The sequence below is a fragment of the Vidua macroura genome, chromosome 2 (assembly GCF_024509145.1).
Source record: "Vidua macroura isolate BioBank_ID:100142 chromosome 2, ASM2450914v1, whole genome shotgun sequence".
Taxonomy (NCBI): domain Eukaryota; kingdom Metazoa; phylum Chordata; class Aves; order Passeriformes; family Viduidae; genus Vidua; species Vidua macroura.
Window position 1 is genome coordinate 77,026,478 of NC_071572.1, and position 19,733 is coordinate 77,046,210.

The 19,733-nt window shown below is 39.8% G+C and overlaps 1 protein-coding gene across 1 annotated transcript in view; it reads right to left on the reverse strand.

Moving 5' to 3' along the window:
• Positions 1 to 19,733, reverse strand: part of TENM4 (teneurin transmembrane protein 4) — a 342,135-nt gene that overhangs the window by 265,492 nt on the left and 56,910 nt on the right. The gene's annotated exons all lie outside the window — the stretch shown is intronic.

Consider the following 19,733-nt stretch of genomic DNA (forward strand, 5'->3'; position numbering starts at 1 on the left):
TATTTTATGCTTCTCTTGGAAAAAAACATAGTCTGCCTGAGTAAGTACAATCCAAAGAAAATGTAACAGCTTCAGGTCTCAGGAGTCTGGCAAAGGGGTAATAAAGGTATAGTGCAGTGAGACCCTACCTGTTTATGCATAAGTGTTCTGGGGAGGAAATTTGGGGTGACCCAAACGTTGCCTAAATAAAGAGATTGTATCTGATTCAATTATTGTTGAGATTACTGTTGACTTTATATTTCTGCACTGCGTAAAACTAATTAACTTGCTCAGCCTCTAACACTTACTGGGCAATCTCCTCCTAATCCCAGTCTTTATCTCCATGAGGGTTGGAGGCTTGCATCCTTAAAGTTGTATGGGAGCTGTTTTCCAGTCACTGTTATATTATTATTCTAGGCAAGCTCCCTAATTTTTATATTATAGTCAAGCTCCCTAATTTTTGGAGGATTTTTTTTTTGTAGTGCATTATTTCAAAGTAAGCAAACAGCCCTTTCTGCAACATCTAAGAGTCATGGTTCAGAAGATCACTTTCTTTCTTCAGCTGAGAAAGAGATCAAGGCAATTTGTCCTGAAAGACTCTTCTTAGATGAACTTTTAAAGGGATCTGATTAAGAAGAAAGGTAATTTTCCATCACACTGTATGTGAGCTAGCCCTGGGGATCTGGAGCTGAAGACAATGGAAAGTGTGAGGCTCCTGCAGAAGGGGAAGCAGGATGACTGCTCCAGGACAGTGCTGAGACTCAGTCCATGTGCTGCAGACACCAGCAGCAGAGTGTGGTGCTGTGTTGAAGGGGCTGCAGCCCTGCTAACACTTGTGCTCGGTGCTGTGCTGCCTTGTGCAGCCTGCAGTACCTCTTTGGCTGATGTCTGTACCCAGGTTGATAGTGGGTGTTAATCCTTTCCAGCTTACTCTGAGAGTAACTCCCCACTCTGTAACCTGGGGAAGAACTCTTTCAGACCTGTCTGATCTGATCCTTATGTGTCAGACTCTCATTAGGCATCTTCACACTCCCAAATGCATCTGAAGATTGCACATATCCTGTGCCTGGCACAACTCATTAAAAAACAGACCTATCCTGCATCTTCCAGCAATTTCAATCAGTTTTGTCTATTTATTCTGCAGGCTTTTCAAGACATGGACTCCTTCTCCTTGTGTGCATGTGAGGCATGCAAAACTGCAGGACTTTGATCTTCTGTTTAGCCATTCGATGTTCTTGCAATGCAAGCTGTAAGAGTAGAGAAGCTGTTTGTGCTCAAGTAGCTGTAATTACTGTGGAGCAGAGCAGTTCAGTGTTCTATACGGAGGGAGGAGATGAGAGTGTCCCTTTGCCACAATCTGCAGACAGGACAAGTGCTGCGTTTCCAGGGAGGTCGAAGTAGAGATCGCACACTTACTGAGAAAGTGGCTAAGAAGATGTGCACCCCTCTATTCCAAAATTTCAACTTATAAACTTGCATTTCAGCTTTGTTATCCCAGAAAACCTTCTGAATTTTTGCTGATGTAAATGCATCTGAATCTGAGGCTATGCATCTGAGGGGGATGCTCTTCTCTCCTGGAAAAGATTGCCATTTTATGGTATCGCCCAAGAAGGTAATGCAGGAATATGACAATATTGAACCAGGAAAAGATAGTGTTCAACCAAAAGCTGTGATTTGCTTTACATTTGTTTCAGTCTTAGAACAACTTAGAAACTAAACACTAACAGCCACCTACAAAAAGAAAAGAAATGGATAGAGAGAAATTTTCAGGTTATTGGCTGACATTTCAAGTCCCAAAACACGGGAACAATCCTTTTCCCTCCATGGCTTTACTGACTTTTGCCCTGTAAGAAACTTTACTTTGACTTTTGTTCAGTTCCCTGCTCAGTGGAAGAGATGAAATTTTTCAAGTGACTATAAAAAGATTGGACCCAAATGATGATTTTCTGGATAGAGGGAAGTCAATGATAATTCAAAACACATTGCAGGCACATCAGAATTATTTAAAAAAATCCAGTAGTTCAGAGAAGAGTGGCTATAAGCAGTAAAGCTAAATACAGAGAAAAGAATACCTGATCTCATTCACTGAATGGTCTCTCTATCTCTCATTTCTTCCAGCCTCTGTCTGTTTTTCAAAGGGATAGTTAAAGGAATTAATTCATATTCAAGAAAATAATTCTTTTAAAAAGATGAGAGCAATAGTAGAAAATAATTCAGTTCTTGGAAATAAGGCACCTGAGCCTATGTGAAAATGTGCTGCTGGTTTTGCCATAACAGAACACACTAATGTTCCACCTCATATACTTATCCCATTCCCATCAATGGCTAATTGCACCCATGCAGTGCTCCAATAAAACAGTTTATTACACCCAATGGGGTATAGGGGGAAAACTCTTTTGGATACTGCCTAGTAACCAAAGCTAGATGCAAGATGGGTAAGATACCTTATTTTTCCCTGATTGTTGAAACAGTATGTGCTATATATTACAAATCATTGGTAATTATTTCCCTCAGTCTATTTGTCTCAAAAGGAACATCTAACAGGTAGCCTTGCAAGCTTGTTATGAAACATTCCTTGCTTTTCTTTTTTTTAAATGTAATGATTTTCATCATGGTAAAATGCTAATGGGAGAAGAGAATCCTTAAGTTTTGGGTGATAAACAGCCGTTACTGTTTTTGTCCGTCTCCGAAGTGGTTATTCACTATAGAATAGAATCCCTGCTATAACAAGTCTAACTTTAAATTCCTGATCAATTAGTCTGGCCAGCCTGACCCAGAGTTTTGGAGGTCTAACAATGCCCACTCTCAGATGGGCTTCTGTTATACTGCACTGAACACTCCTCAGTAGGCTGGTAAGCAGACTCTATAACATCGTTGTCTCTTTTATCTCTAATTTTGATGATTACCTGCCTGACCTTTTTGGCAGGCTTGACCTTCTGTATACTATTCAATAGTTTATACAGCTATTTTCTTTCTTATGATTCCTTTAGAACTAAAGACCCTGATCTGCAAGCAGTGTGCAGACCCAGCTGCCTTTCATCAGTCCACATGTGTGTCAGCCAAATGCCTATGAGTGGAGAAGCTCTGACTAAATAGCACTTGAGGCACTTTTGCAGACATTGCAGCAGTTCCACCACCCTTTGTGAGCCACTCTGGCTTCAGTTTTGCCCTAATTTTTACCTTTTGGCTATCTGTGTATGCATTCATATGAGCTGTGTTCTCCCCATACTCTTTTAAATTTTGGTTGAGCAGCACTTAAATGCAAGAAAATATGCTCTTTTTTCTCTACAACAATTTTTCAAGTAATGCTTTTCATTTACAAAAAAACAACATAAGAACAAATATTTAAAAAAAAACTTGGAAAGTCTAGAAGTAGAAAAGTATTTTCAAAATGTATGACTTTTTGATTCTATATATGATCAGTTACCTTGGGTTCATAAAGTGTGAAAATCAAAGGAGACAGCAAAATAAATGTAAATGATTCTGGGAAGATTCCTGAGGTTGTGGATGATCAGTAAACTTGATCACTTCTAAGGGCTACCCAGTTGTGGAGGCTTCTGTGCTCACTGAGTGTCTTGCTACTTAACCTGCTGGTTCCCTGATTTTTAACATTAAAAATAATATTATCAAAGAGAGAAGCTTGTCTGTTGCACAACCCTGCTGAGATAAAGAGCCCCCTTCAATTCTCAGAAAACTGAAAAGTCACTAATACCACCCAAACTGAATGGAGCCTAGAATCAAGGCTTCCCACTTCCTGGGGAGAGTTCCAATTCCTAAATTATTTCAGAAGAGATCAGTGTTATCATCACACACCATCAGAAGATGGTCTGAAGGACTGACACTCAAATGTTTCCTGTTAGTTGCACTGAAAGACTTTAAGAAATTCATGTAGGAAAAAACATAGGAGACACTCAAGCTTTCTGTGCCCTATCCAGGTGGGAAGAAATTCCATATGATAGGTTGATTAGAACTTCCCCTGCTTTTCTTCAAGGCCATCTACTTTCTTCCACTTCTATTTACACACACAAAAAGCAAAATTTGGATGGCTTTTAGTGTACAGACTGGTTTTCTCCCAGACTGCTTGGGATCTGATTTCCCAAATTTCACTAGATTTCTTGAACTCCTAAGGTATGTATGATTAAGGATGCATAAAAGCCGCAATTAGAAGGTCTTAGTCCTTAGAGGAGAGAACCTAAATTCACATTTCCTTTCTTAAACTGAACTGCTGAATTCATCAAGTGAGAGGCCCTGACACAGAGCACATCAGGGTTTTCTTGTTATTTTGAAGTTGATTTCTTTCATAGTTGCAGAGAACCAAGAGCTTATTGTGAAGACAGTAAGTAGATTTTGGTGTTTTTATTTTTTATAATCAAACAAACAATGGTATGCCTAAGAGGCAATGCTTGACATTTTTAACAGACATAATCATAAACAGTGACTATTTCCAAATATATCTCAAACTATCAAGAGTTACCTGCACACAGACTTTGTGCAGAAAGGATGACTTCTATTTTTAATGTTCTTGGCTGAAAAAAGCTACTGTCTATCCCTGTGCCTTTGGGCATAAACTAACCCACCACACGCCCAAGGGAAAATAACACACATTTGGAGATGCTTTAAGGAAAACAAAAGCTCATTGCTCCTTGTCACAGCTCAGTTTATACAGAAGCTACAGTAAAACTCATTTACGTTTGGGATTCTAGCCATGGACAGGTAAAGGTGCTGCTGACAAACTGTTCTGCATCTGAAGGTTCCTGAAGGCATTCCTTATCTAAGACTATTTCAAAGGCAGTTCTGCTTGCATGTGTCTGCTGATCCACAATAGCTGTGCTGTCTTCTGGCTTTTCTTTTTTTATCTCTTTCTTTCTCTTTATGTTTTCTTATATGCTGAGGCTGATGCAAAGATAAATGTGAAAAGGCATGACATTTCCTTTTTGTTAGAAGCTCGTGACTTTTATTATGCGTGTCCCCAAAGGTAGCTTAACCAGCACCTGGTGCTATTTGAGTGTTTCTGCCTTCCAGTCAATGAAAGAAGAGTCTCTGGAACCAGGGAGCAATAAAGCTACTTCAGAATCAAAATGGTCATTCTGGTGTGAATATTAAAAGTTCTCTCTCACACACACATACGCACACACAGACAAAAGGGTTCAGATAGCCATTGTTCTGTGACATTTACCCTGCAAAACTATATACACTCTGTTACAAATTCTTAGAAATTTATTTAAAGTTGCACTTAGCTGCAAAATCTGCTGCTTCTGTTTCAGATTTGAAGAAAGCTTGTCCACTTTTTCCAAGTATATCACTTCTAATAAAAGATTCTACCTGTGCTTGTGTTTTCTTGACTAACTCGTCAGATTATCACACCTACAAAAGTCCACCACTTGGCTGATATTTCAAGATCTGAAATGGCATACAGATGTTTGATGGCTTATTTTGAGAAATAACTTTCTACTACAGCATGGGGTTTATAACTGTATTGGTAATACAATCATGTAAAGCTCTTCTGGTAGTAGACCACCAAACAGATTTCTCCACATCGTTCTAGTTTTGGTGGGGAGCACTGACATCCAGTAATACAATGATGTGAAAATGTGATGTGAACTACATGAAAGAAACCTATTATTTAAAACATAAGAAAATTTAACACAGGTCTCAAGTAGTACAGATAAAAAGAAGAGGTCAGCAATCTAAATGTGTCCATTTATGGACAGATCTATAGTTTTTATGTCAATTTAATTTCTGAGCTTTGCTGTACCCTGTCACTGATACCATCCACCTGAGCATGTAAATACGGGCAACAGGAGCAAAGGCTGTTAGGAGTACTTGGAACAAATGATGAACTGAAGTCAGAAAACACACATTGCTCTGTGTCACTAGAAGTTAAATCTGCTGCAAGCAGAATGGGGAAGACCACCAGGAACTAACAGAGAAAACGTACAGGATATGAGGAAGAGACAAAAAGACGTGAGGGTTTTGTATGGCATTGCAAAATAAGATACACAGAAAGAGAACTGGTGAAATAATGGTAATGAACTTGGCCATTGGACCCACAGGATAAGAAAACACAGCTATGCAAATGATTTTCCATCTGGTTTACTCAATAAAACATATGTATGTTCAGAAAATGTTTCATGGGAAAAACCCTTCAGCTGCTGTAACTTGTGAATTAAGTCAGGTAGAAGAACTGAGGTTGGTCTGTGGCTCAAAATCTCCACAGCAACAGGCATATCTGCTACTTTTGTTAATGCTAGGTGGAAAATGGTAACGTTTTAGGGTAGAGAAAGCAGTTGTGTCTGATTATACACAAATGCTAGTTTAAAGCTCAAATAAGTATGGATTTTCCCTAACAGTGAAAACAGCTTTTTAAGCTATTAACTGCTGTGTTTCCTCAAGAAATAGGTATATTTAAAATAAGTCCAAAATTCCATGGCCAGGCATTATAAAAATTCTTGCTTTTTTAAAAAGTAAACAAAACTCAAGGTCTGCTTTTGTTGTGGGCAAAGGTCAGTTGAAGGAACAGAGAAGGTTTTATGATCCATTCTTCTTTCTTACTTGTTGTTGCTGGGATGCTGTGGAGTCAGCCAAGAGATGGATTAATGAATGTCTTCTTTAAATTTCCCATTTTATCCTTCCCAAGGTAAAAGTGGTTGTTAAACCATGTAATGGAAAACTGGACTGATGGAGCTGGGTTATAGTTTTTGGAACAGTGCTTTTCAAACCATTCCATTTTCCCAATCTCATTTTTTCATTAATTCAACTGTCTCTCTTACCACAGCCAGTGCTAAAATTCATATAGCAATGATACATCCAGCAAATTGCACATTGCTGTGTAGGCAGAAATTGCTCCCTTCAGATCCCTGGCAAGTGATAAGCATATGCCCTTGAGCCTGAGGGTTTTTTTTTTTTAAATCCCTGTTGCATTATGCAAATCTCTAGAACTGATTAGAACAGTTTCTGAATAACAGCATCTTCTTCTGCCACCTGTTCACCAAGGCCTTAGGAATCACTGGAAGAAAGTAAAAATCCAAACTCAGTTTTCAAATCTGTCCAGCAGCACAATATATCTAACAAACTGACTGACAGAAGCAAGTTTGCTTCTTAGAGGAGAAAAACAGATGAGCAATAAAGCTACCAGGTCAAAATCTTCTAGCGTGTCAGGTAAGAGCACACCACTTCCCTTGATTCCCACCATAGGGCTCTATCCACTTGATCATCCCACTTGCTTAAGAAATTTAAGTATTATTAACAAAACGTGGCATCGAGACTGAAAAGAAAGCAAATTAAACCAATCTGCCCCTTACACCTTGGTATTGAATAGAAATCTTCAATGAATAGATGTGTTTTGTGAAAGGTCTGTTTTAATGAAACCTGCCTTCATCTCAAAAGGGACTAGAACTAGAGTGAAACTAATAATACCAGCTTATCTGCTGCTCGGTAAAATCCTGTTCGTAAATCTATGAACGCTAATTAACCATCTTGCAATAGCAAGCATAATTGTAAATTATTCCCAAATGAAAGCATGGAAAGTGTTAAAGAAGACACCACATTGATTAATGCCTAGCCAGGTGTTTTGTATATCCAAACTCTTCCTATCTGACAAATTTTTCCTGTTATTTGCTTCTTTTCATAAAAGACTTGTATGAACTCTTTCAACTGCTACTTTAGTTCTTTCCCAAAAGATTGCAACTTGGCAATAGAATCATAAAATCACAAAATGATTTAGGTTGGAAAGGACCTTAAAGATCACCTACTTCCATGGGCAGGGACACCTTCCACTAGACCAGGTTGCTCAGGGACCCATCCAACCTGTCCTTGAATCCCTTCCAGTTGTGATGGGACATCCACAACTTCTCTGGGCAACCTGGGCCAGTGCCTCACCACTCTCACAGTGAGGAATTGCTTAATAATATCTTGCATAAAGCTGCCCTCTGTCAGTTTAAACCTTTACCCCTTGTCCTGTCACTCCATGTCCTTGTCTGAAGTCCCTCTCCAGTCATTTTGAGGCCCCTTTAGGCACTGGAAGGTGCTCTAAGGTGTCCTGGAGCCATTTCTTCTCCAGGCTGAACAACCTCAACTCTCTCATCCTATCTCCATAGCAGAGGTGTTCCAACCCTCTGAGCATCTTCCTGGCTGCCTCTGGACCTGCTCCAACAGGTCCACGTACTTCTTACATTGAGGGGCCCAGAGCTGGATGCAGCACTGCAGGTGGGGTCTCAGGAGAGTGAAGCAATAGTACAGTGAGCATCTGAGATTGTCCCAGAGTCTGAACTTACCAGAAATCAAGAAGAAGCCACTATGAACAATAAAGTGGAATGAGTATATTTATGACTGACCTCTAAAGAGAGATATTATCTGATAACTGTGTTACAAAAAACCTGCTCTTTATAAAAAGACTTGTAGGTAGAAATGTCCACTATAGGAAATCCATATGTATTTATAAGCCACATGACAAAAATGTATAGCTATGATGTAAGATTGATGGAATAGGCTTAGAAATTGTCTGTGAGACTCTCAGGAGATGGAGACACACACAACTGGCTTCAGACATGTCAGCTCTGGAAATGAAGAAGTTGCATAGGTACAAATGAGCTGCTCCCTAATGGCCACCCTTCCATGGTGTGTCCCTGACCTTAAAAAGCCTCTTTAGGATTGCCAGAGACTAGAGAGACTTGTCAGCACAGACTAGAGCCATCACAAAACCCTGAGGCACTGCTGCATGACACATACCGGCCGTCAGGTTTGTCAGGTCTCTAGAGAAGCACAAACCAGTCTGAGATTCGGATCTTTCAAGGTACCTACCTACTTTGTAGGATAAAGGTTTGGAAGGGAGGCACATTTCTGCAATTCCTAGTTTGAAGTCCAGCATTGACAAGTGTGGGCATCTGAGCAAAATGTGTATCACGCCTTGACAGAGCTGATTAGCAAAGGTAGTTTTCCATATGGACTATTCTTATTGATTTTAATTTAATTACTAATAGTATAAGGTACTATTTAATGAGACCCAGAGAAGAGAGAGGGTTGGAAACCAAAGTAACTCAGTTCCTGTTGGCTGTGTTCATGCAAAGGTGCATTTATTCTGTGAACAACTCCATTGAAATCAATGTGTATCCCTGTAGAATAACTTTTTGACCAGATGGATTAAGAGAAAAACAGCCTGCCGTCTTTGGATGAGGAAAGTTGCATAGAAGTATAGCATTATTTTTATACCCTTTCTTATTAACATATTAAAGTTCTCATCATTCTTTTGGGGAGATGAAGCACAGCAATGCTCAACACAACAGTAGGTTGCAGTCAACCGTGTCATTCTGTCAGATAGATGGCTTTTACATGGTGTATCCCGGACAGCCAAAATATCAAGAGGGTAATTTGTCTCTAAATTATGGCTGTTAGTAATTAATCCTCTTTTACTCTGGACTTGGGTGACCTTTATAAAGAAGTAGTTTAAATTAAAAAAAAAAAAAAAAAAAAAAAAAAAAAAAAAAAAAAAAAAAGGTAAGAAATGAGCTATCTCTTCACAAACATATATATACTTTTGTCTTAAACTTGTGGTAAGAACTATGAAAAGAATAGAACACCCTACAGCTGACTCAAAATATAGCCCAGAAGATGTATACAGCTGACTTCTGCTGTATTTGAGGATAAAAGTCTTTTCTTGTAGTGGCAGTGGGAAGCCTGTGACCTCTCCAGGGCTTGCCAAAATCAGGTCATCTCTGTGATAAACTGCTCAGTACTGCATTTCCATCTCGAAAAGTTTTCTGATGAAGTGTGAAAGAAAATGTCCGGCCTCTGTAGATATGGTGTTTCTTAAAACCTTGATGAAAATCAAATGTCTCCCTCCCTTTATTAGGGATGTTAAACAGAAGCAGCTGTGCAAGGGACATGCAGTCTGTTAGCATGACCTTCAGAACTGGTACCTGCTCACTGGTAATTGCACAGCCATAGCTGCTTATCATATAGAAAGTGAATCCAACACCTTGTAGGAAATACCTCTGAGGAAACAGAGTCATGATGAAATGCTACCCAGCTTTATTTTTGTGGGTGAATTCTAGCATTTATAAAAATAAATTATGTCTATGACAGATAAAAAGCAGACATAGTTTTTGTGCAGACTGTTTGGGGTGAGACAGCTCTGCCTGTTTCTGTTACCAAAGACTGTCTCACTTGCAAACTTTTGGTTGAACTTTAGTTTTGTTAAAAAAGAGAGGAAACCATTTCAAAGCTGTCCCACATGTAAGGAGAAGGGCAACCTTTTAACATAGTTTTTTAAAAAAAACCACATAGGAGAAGAAGTAGAAGGGTTTCATGGTGAAACCACACGTGTGTTTGGGCTGCCTTGATTTTTGATGGTAGGCAATTTGGGTTTGTCTGGGAAGGTTAAGCAGGGAAACCCTTTTTCTGCAATATTTATTTTTTTTCATCTGAAAATCTGGGAGCTTATCTGAAGAAAAGTGGTGACTTCTCTTTCAGATACAGCAATCTCTTCCATCTCAGATTCATTATATGCGATTTTAAGCTCAATCTAATTGAGACTGCCTTATCTATGTTATTCTTAGAAACCAGAAGTTAATCCTTAAGAGCTCCAAGTTTATCTTTTTCCTTTCTAGCCACATCTCAACTTGAAAAAGCTCATGCTATCACCCTGTTCTGCTTCATTTGTCAAAATAATACAGCAACTAATCCTTCTGGAAGGACACAATGTGAGATGTAGGGCAGGAGAGCCGCATTCCCAGGGCTCTTCTGGGGAGTCAGGGGGGACTGTGTGCCCATACTGTTGTTCCTAGGAGGTTTGGTTGACTGATTGGGACAACTGAATTTGAACACACATCACAAGATGATGGGAAAGATAACAGCCTTGTAGGACCTGAACCCCTTCCTGATACCCATCTGCAAGTCTGTATCTAGGGAGGATGACCAGAAATTATAACCTCTCCATGAGACCCAAATGATTAAGATGGTGTCTCCTAGTCCATCACTATATCATGTCAAAACCTGTCCTGTTTTGTGTATTAAGGCAAATCATCAATTTTCAGAGCTGTCAGCTCAGTTCCCAGACCTGTGTTTGCTGCACAGAAAATACCCATCCTGCTTCTTTTCTAAACCCCAGCCAACCTAAGCCAAATGTCTACATGTCCAACGATCATATTAGGTGTAAAGGTTCCCTCAGAGAACTGAGACCTGTGTTTATTTCCAGAATAGGTGAGGTCTGCTATTAGGGTTAAATGAGGGAATGGGATGTTTGCAGGAAGATGTTTAAATAGTTCTGGTTCAGTGAGTGCAGATTCCTAGTAAGCATTGTAACAGACATGGATAAAGAGTGCTGGGAACTTAACTGCTTGTCCAGGTTTAGGCATAAGTTTAACAATTGCTTTCTTAAGCATTTGTTTGGCTTTCTTACTATAAATATGGAGCAAAAAAAGTTTCCTACTTTCTTGAAGACAACACTCACTTCTGAAGTTTCTTTTCCTGACTTCTGTACCAAACAGTTCACAGGGATGTGAATATATATACCTAATGCATCCAAAACTTATATCAAGTCTCCAGATCTGATCTCAGATATCTCAAACACTTTTATTCCTAATTTTTCCAATTCAATTATGTCACAGAACATGATGTTTTAATCTTCAGCAAAACCTATCAAAACACATGGTGGTGGCCCATTGAAGGAGAGGGCTCTTGTAGAGAATTGGCAGTGTTGGGGACGCTGGGCTGTTGGCATAGGGAAGAATATGTGAACTTAAGCATAAGTCCTGAAGCACAAAAAATGATCAGTGAACTGGACAATATTGTTGATCCCTGTAGCAAAGAGGGAAGGTTTGAAAGAGCAACAACTGTATGAGCAGCCTAAACATGAATACTTAGTCAATGGTTCAGAGTTGGAGGCATTAGGAATGGAAAAGACCTACAGGGGGAACCATGATTATTCTGCTTCAGTGCCCTGTCCTGTGTTTCAGATTGCATGCAGATGTCTCTGACCAAAATGTAGATTTTAATAAGTGCACTGTACAATCAGCTTGATTTAGGGTCCTGAGTCAATCTCTTGTAGAAAGAATATTAAACTGCAAGGCATGAACTGGGATTTAGAAAACAAGAAGGGGGTTTTGGTTTGTTTGTTGTTTGTTTCCCCTTCCTCTTCCCTCTTCTATTTTTTATTTTTAATAGGTTCTGAATACCAGCATGCATTAAACTCTCTGCAAGACCTAACAAATATTCCTGTCCAGAAGGGAAACATTTTCTTTCCACAATGTTTGAAACAGGTACATACAATGCAGGGATTCACACCAAACAAAAATCTGCTAAACAAAACTGGCTGTTTTACCAGCTGAATGCAAAGTGCAAATCCTTCCCCCAGGACATGATTTTTAGTGGTAGAAAGTGAGATATGTAGAAAAAAAGGTGAGATCTTACAAGAATAGGAAATTGCTCCAAGTCATCCTTTTGGAATCAGGGACAGAGAGAAGGGAGGAAAAAATTGCAGAAGTATGTGAAGACAATTTCTGAAAAATTTCAGCTTGTGGCCATGTGTGGCACTCATAAGATCAATATGTGGCTATATTATATGTGCTGATTTACATACTCTGCAAGAGAACTTAGGTCTGAAACATGACAAGAGAACAATGCCTATCCCAACATGGGATCTTTATGGCACTTCAAGGCAACATACTTGCCAAACTAAAGATAAATTTCAACAGGAGTTACAAAAGCCATTGTTATATGTGAAATGGTGCTAGCAATTTACTCACGAGAGGTCCAGTGTTGTTTCTGTTGCCTTTTAAAAAGCCCAGGAAACTTGCTGTCATTTTGATTCTGGAGACTAACCTCTGATCAGTTTTCTGATCAGCTCTCTTCCTTTTTGACAAGTCCCCTTTCTTCCAGCTCATTTGCTTTATGTAAAAGTTTGCAGCGGCCTGCAGGAAGGCAAGCCACAGCCTCCTTGCCTGGCATCAGTTCAACATTCTCAGAAGTGAAGGCTCAAGATAGGAGCAGAAGTACAAAGATGGGGAGTTGGCCTAAATGAATGACCACCCCAGCTACACACTTGAAACAGAAAGAAATTAAGTAAAATCCAAAACCAGAGCACTGAAAATTTTAATGCCGAGGGTAGTAAAACACTGGTACAGGTTGCCCAGAGAGGTAATGGGTGCCCCATTCCTGGAAACATTCAGCATCATGGATGGGGCTTCAAGCGACCTGATCAAGTTGGACTAGATGAGCTTTAAAGGTTTCTTCCAATGCAATCCATTCTATGATTCTGTGATTTTCACATTTTTCCAGATCCTGAATGTGTAATGGCAATTGCATTTTTCCTGCTGACTCTGTTCTCTTACGTTCTTAGCCTGGCTTAAACACACATTGCTTCCTAAAAACACTGGCTTTGCTGGTGAGTCTTAAGGTTAAGAACTCTCCCTGCTGTTCTGGCAACCTGAGGATAAATATGCCAATAAATACAGGGATGTAGCCTTTGCAATAAGACCTGGGCTTGTCTGCCTGTGCACCAAGTTCATCAGAAGCAGTTCTGTCAAGGACTCTTTTGCCTTGGTTTAATGGTCAGCACTACATGGCACTCAGCACTGTACATGACTGCAGGACTTCAAGGCTTAAAACAGACATGCAAGGAGCTGGCAAAGAACTGGGGTTATGTGAGCTTATGCAACAACCCAGTGTAATGTATTTACTATCTCTGAACCATTTTAGATTTTCTTTGGATGGGAACCCTTTGAGTGGGAAAGAGACTTGAAAAAGATACTAATTAGAAATTTGCTAAACAACCTAACAGATGACAAATGTCTCCAGCATTGAAAACTAGAGGTGAAAAAGACCATTTGCATCCTGTTTACCCTTTCCTAAGATCAGGTATGACACTGTGCTCATATATTATCATGTATTTTACTCTGGTAGACTTTAAATTACTCAAGTGATAAGGTCTATAGACCATGCAATATGCTGCACAGTATTTGCAGTGTTTTTTGAATGCAGATTTATATTCTAGGTAGACTGATAAGAAAACTGATGTAGTTGAGAGAGTAGAACACTACTCACTTTTTATCAAGATGACCTTTAGTGAGCTGGAACTGTAATCCTCATTAACAAAAGCAACAGAATTTTTACACAGAGTACTTAATATTACAATTAAAGTAGGCATCTATCTGAATGCTCCTGAAACACATAACAAAAGATGTTTGTCACCACAGTTAATTTCTGTCAAAGGGTGATCTGATTTCTAAAGAAGTTCACTTTGCCTTGAAAATCATCAGCATAAAAAGTTACACTTCAGGTGACCAGCAGAAGAGATTACATCAAAAGCATTCAAAAATAGGAATAAAATCTTGTCAAGTATTTTTTCTTTATGCTGAAGATATTTCAGTAATATTCATATTTCTGCCATACTGGCCATCTAGTACACATTACTGCAGAAAGTTCCCATTCTTTGATACTCTATTGAGAATCTAAAAGTGACTTTAATATAATTCAGGTTTCAAACCCTTTCTGCGAACTTGCTTTAATTATGGTGACCAACTGCTGCAGGCTAATGCCACCCCTGAAGTAGGCAGTTATATCTGGGGGGCAATCAATTAAAAAAATAACAAATCCAAGTTACCCTGTGTCCTCAGGCAAGCTGTGTAACATTCAATACATACCAAAGTGGTCTTCCAACTTTCTAATTTCAGGTATTTGACACTCAGCCTGAACTCATGCCAGTGATTATTTGCATCACTTTACAACCTGCAGCACTCTGTGTCTGTTATCTGAGTTACTGTCACTACCCCTTTGAACAGCACCAAGACCCATATGGCTTGATTTACTGCCTCATGGAATTGAATAAGCAGCACATCCACCACCAAATCACTCTTTTTAAAAAAGATCCTAATGATTCTCTTGAACTCAGTATCCAGCCCAACTGATCCAGGCTTCCCTCCCTGTTAGGCAGTTTTCCCATTACTGAATACACTTGGCACACACTGAGCCTTTTTCCTCGTCAGATCTCTGAACTGATTGCTGAACAGCCTAACCCCTGGAAGATGTCCTGTGTGCTTAGTGAATTTTTCATGAATCCCACATTAAATCTGCAGGCTTTGAGGTGCACTAAGGGAACTGACATATTTACCCTTCCAGATCAGCACCACTGTTATCTTTCCTAAGAAAGCACAGGAGCACCTTTGTTTTCAAAATAGGTGTGGGCAAAGGAAAGACCATGGTCCTCACATGTCACTCAGCTGCCACATCATCATTCTTCCCAAGTGCATTCCTTAGGCCATTTATTAGCGTTGCTAATTTCAAGCACCTCATTTTTATGCCGCTAGCAGCAATTGTGAAAGCCATACTGAACTTTCTAATCCATTTATCTATTAATTTATTATCTAATTAAGGCTCACAATGACAGTCCTATTTGTTTAAAAATGCCCTCAAACTAAACCAATGCAAAACACACATGCATTCAAATCAATTAAAATGGTACTCGCTAATGTTTTCCTTAATCAGTTGGTAACTGTTCCATTACCATTTAAAGAAAGGCAAAATTAATTTTAACTTCATTGTAATTGTGCGACCTACTTACATGGTGCCAAACAGATACAAATGGATGTTACTGTCATGTCATAAGGGCATGGAATTGTACCAGCCATGAATTTTGCAAGAGCCGTCCTAGGAATAAGGCTTTTTTACATAGAAGGACCCTAGAACATTAGTTTAAATGCTGTCACTGAAAGGCAGGCAGGCAGAAATGAAGATTTCTGAAGAGTTTATTACAGTTTACATCATACCTCGTGATGCATCTCTGTGATTTTTTTCTTCCAAGGGCTGTGCCTTTTGCACAACAGCAGCAGAATCTAGTGCCACATGCCTAACGCCTCATGTTCATTACAGGAAAAAGTGAACCCATCTCCCTATGTTGTTTAAACAAAGCCTGAGCACATTCTTTGCCTACTGAGCTGTGTCAGGGACCCTTTCCACTGTGCCATCCAGGCACAGAGAAATCCTACACAATATCTAAATGCCATTTGTTTTGGCCACTGACTGCAAAAAAGCCTCTTTCTTTTTTGTGCCTCTTTCTTTGGATGCAAAAAGAGCAGGCACTGCATGTCTAAACTACGTGCAGATGTTACACTGTCATCTACCTTCTTGATACTTTCACCTTTCCTGAAGTGAAAGATTAAACCCGATGTTAATTGCTTACTGTGGCAAAGGGTTTCTGGGGCACAGCTGGGAGAGAGTTCTGCTCCCTTCCCTCTTTCCCTGCTGCTGGAGTTGCGATAGTAACTGCACAGATTATCACGCTGGAGAGGGTTGCTCCATTTGGTTATTTAGAAACATTTTAAGAGCATCTTTGAAAGCCCACAGTAATGCATATTGACACCAAGGTCTGAAACACAAATCCCTGCAGACTCAGTCTATCCTGTTCAAGCCTGGAAATGCATGGAGGAACATTCATTCATTCTCCAGAGCTGAGTTTGAACATGATTAAACTGCTGCTTTTCCCCTCCTGCATGAAGCATCACTTTCCCTTCTGCTCATTATTTATAGTACCATATAAGATATTTTTAAGATGGGGAGAGGAAGAAAAAGCTAGACTGAAGATACAGAGACCTACAGATACAGATACTACAGAGTAGTTTCTGTAACTATGAATGGCTAAATAACATTTCTCAACCTATTTACTTATTTTTGGTTTTTTTTTGGTTTTTTTTTTTTTTTTTAGGATGAAACAGGTAGCCAAAAGAAAAAGAAATTTCAAAACCAGGATATTTATATACACTATAATTCAACACTTGTATTGGCAGAGTTTTAAAACCCCAGCTCTTCAGTGACTGAAATGACACAACAGACATACCTGGGATGGAAACCACTCACTATGCCTGAATTTTCTGCAAATCTTTTAAAAAGTGAAGAAATACACCTGAAGAGACTTCTTTTCCTTTGCAAGGGAAAACAAGAGAGCAGCAGAGAGCTCTCAGGATCTGATGCTGATCCTTCTGAAGTCCAGAGAAGACTGTATCTGTGAGCTTCAAACCCTCACTGCCTTCCAGCACTAATGTCAGCCCACAGGCTTGCAAGCTGGTTTTCAAGTGACAGCCAAGCCACCTGAAAAGTTGCTCTGCCTTATCAGTTCAGTGGGGATTTTTCTGACCAGGTTTACTGGATGATGTCTTCCTGAGTGACAGTGATGGTCGGAATACCAGATACGTGTTCAATAAAGCACATTCCACTCCCAGAGCTTATTTCTTTCCTTTTGTGCTTTATTTACCGTAGGTGACATTATGACACTTAATTAGTCTTAAAATTCAAAATGTTTTCTGGATTAGAGATTTCTGTTTCATAAAGCCTGTGAAGAAGTGCTAGGTCTGATTAATGATGCCTGACTCAAAGGAAAATAAACTCCCAGAACAGCCTCCTGACAGCTAATCTCCAATCCTGAATAACATTAGACCAGGAGAGGAAGTCACTACTGCAAGGGACTGGGACCTATCCTGTCAAATACCCTCATTGAGCAGAATGAACAGTGGCCATGTAAGAAACCTCTTACTCTTGTGGTGACTGGTGCTTCATGTGAATAGCCTGAAGGTGACTCTGCACTGTATGGTTTTGGTAGCAAAAGAGGCTTTGCCAAGGCATGGCTGAGCACCCCTTGGGTTCTGCTTCTGCATCACAGAATCACAGAATGGTTTGGTTTGGAAGGGACCTTAAAGACTATCTAGTTCCAAACCACCTGCCATGGGCAGGGACCTCTTCCATAGACAGATTACTCAAAGCCCCATCCAATGGGTCCTTGAACACTTCCAGGGATGGGACATCTGCAACTTCTCTGCAAACCTATGCCAGTGCCTCACCTCCCACATAGTAAAGCATTTCTGATTCACTGGTTGCTGATTGCAGCAAAGATGTTCTCTGTGGAATAGGGATAGTCTCTGCATTACTGAAATAAGTAAGCTCCAAATCATTAAGAAAAAGAAAAAAAAATAGAAAAAAATAAAAAAATTAACTGTTACCTGTCCCTCAAGATCTTTTCTACCAAATAGAACTCGTAAGCAGCATTGCTGCTGTCAGCAGAGAGTTGTTTGCTAAGGCTCCTCACTGGAGGAAGAGGAAGAATTGCTGGTCAGCTGGTTGACTGGACTGGCAGCACCACTGTGAGCACAGGGCAGGACACAGTGCAAGGGGAGCAGTTGATGAGGAGGATGGCGGCTGGAACCTTGACTGAAGGAATGGCCAGAGAAAAATGACCGAGAGCTCAGGCTAGAAATCGAAGGGTCTCTCCATGAAAGGGTAAGTCTTCAGAAGGTCAGACACCAAGACCAGATCTTTTTGGGGAACTCAGAAGTGGACCTTTTGGGTGCTGTTACAACTCAGTCATGCCAAGGTACAGTCAGCAGCGCTGGCCTATCTGCCTATCAATCATGGCTAAACTCCACTAGGCAAGAGGGTGCAGGCAGCCATCCTCTCCCCCACATTGCCACAACATTCCCTTGGATCATATTGCTCTGGCCCCGTCCTTACACTACATGGGGAGGCTCTTTCAGCATACCCAAGTCAAATGTGTCTCTGTCCTGGACTTCCCTGCTGGCAGACTGAAAGTCAGCACCCACGCAAGCATCCTGCACACCCAAAAGAACACTGTGGCTGTGCCTGTGGCTGTGCTTGCAGATTTGCTTTTAGTGTAGCACATAGGTTTACGCCTAAAGGCAGCCTCAGTGATCAGAAGTGCTACATCTCCAGCTCTGAATCTAATTTTGCCAAAACTTAGCAGTAGTAGAGTGCAGACTGCCTTGGAAAAGAGGAACATGGAAGGCCATGATCTGCTCTCCCATGCAGTAGAGTAAAGCAAGCTTGTACCACTGTTTCAGCGTAATAATAATGTATTGATACTTCATTTAATTTAATAATAGGCTTGGGGAGAAAATTGGTTGAAAACAAATAATTGCAGTGGCACATCCTGCCTATATTATGATCATTCTGAATATCTATCAAGTCACAATGCTACATCTATTGATACACAGTTATCACAGCTATATCAATATCTTCCTGTATCAATATATGGAGTGGGGGGATTGTGAGAGAATCCCAGTATTGATATGGGATAATTGCTGACAACAAAATCACTGATATCTTAATGGAGTTTCTTGACTGCAGATAATTCCAGGAATGTGCTATAAGAAAAGATCTCCTGTTGTTCAGTTTTCCATTTTCAATTAATTTTATACTGTAAATGATGCTGTGCTCTAGAGAAGCTGACATAAAACCAGGTTGTTATGGAAAATCTCTGCAAAATGTTTGGTAGTATTGTTAATTCTTTTTAAAAATACTATCTCCCTATGCAATTATATTTCAAGAAGCAAAAGGTTATCTCTGTTGTAAAGACACATAATGGAGAAAACACTCAAACTGTTGCAATGCTATTGCTGGAATTTCTCCTCTAGCATGACTGTGTTCTCAATTACAGCAGAAAAAATGTGTTAAATAGCAGTCAGAGAGGAACACCATCCAGTAGCTGTATACTTCTGAAAAGCTTTTAAATTCCAAGGAAAGAAGATTTTTTTTTTACCTATAATATGCTCAGTTTAGGAAAATAAAATAGAAACCAAATAGAAATGGCCGAGAAAGAATAGCAGAAATTTCCAAGCTATAGCCCAGAAGGGGAACCCAGGACTTCTATTTACTAGAATTATTATTGGTATTGTTATGTTGTCATTCACAGTGAGCCAAAATCCCTTTACTGTGAACTTCTGCAAGTCACCCGTCACCCATGATTCACTTGCCTCATC